A 659-nucleotide genomic window follows, 5' to 3' on the forward strand; every position below is an offset into this window, starting at 1 on the left:
CCTGGCTTTCACTTCTTTAGGGTATATACCTAGTAATGGAATGACTGGGTCAAATAATATTTCTAATTGCAACTTTTAAGGAATCACCATATTGCTTTCCACAGTGGTTGTACCATTTTACAGTCCCACCAACAGTGTATGAGAGTTCCAATCTCTCCACATCCTCACCAGCATTTGTTATTTTCTGTGTTGTTGAACTTTGCTACTAGTGCTGGGACAAGATGGTATCTCATTGTTGTTTTGATTTGCATCTCTCTAATCTCTGGTGGCGTAGTGCCTAAGGCACTTGACTGGTTTCCAGAAGGGTGGCTGTTCAAACCCACCAGCCGCTCCTTGGAAAGAAGGTTGGGCACTCTTTTTCCATAGTGATACTAACTTGGAAACCCAAGGAGGGGTCACTGTGAATTGGATCACACTCAATGGCACATAACAACAACAAATGGCTAAGGATCATCAGCATTTCTTCCTATGTTTGTTGGCAGCCTGAATATCCTCTTTGTTGAAGTATCTGTTCATATCTTCTGCCCATTCTTTAATTGGAGTATTTGTCTTTTTGTTGTTAAGGTGTTGGAGTTGTCTATAAATTCTAGAGGTAAATCACTTGTCAGATATGTCACTGCTGAATATTTTTTTTTTTCCCAATTTGTTGGTTCTCTTTT

This window comes from Orycteropus afer, unplaced genomic scaffold, assembly GCF_000298275.1.
Source record: "Orycteropus afer afer isolate SDZICR_OR568_19922 unplaced genomic scaffold, OryAfe1.0 scaffold00847, whole genome shotgun sequence".
Lineage (NCBI taxonomy): Eukaryota > Metazoa > Chordata > Mammalia > Tubulidentata > Orycteropodidae > Orycteropus > Orycteropus afer.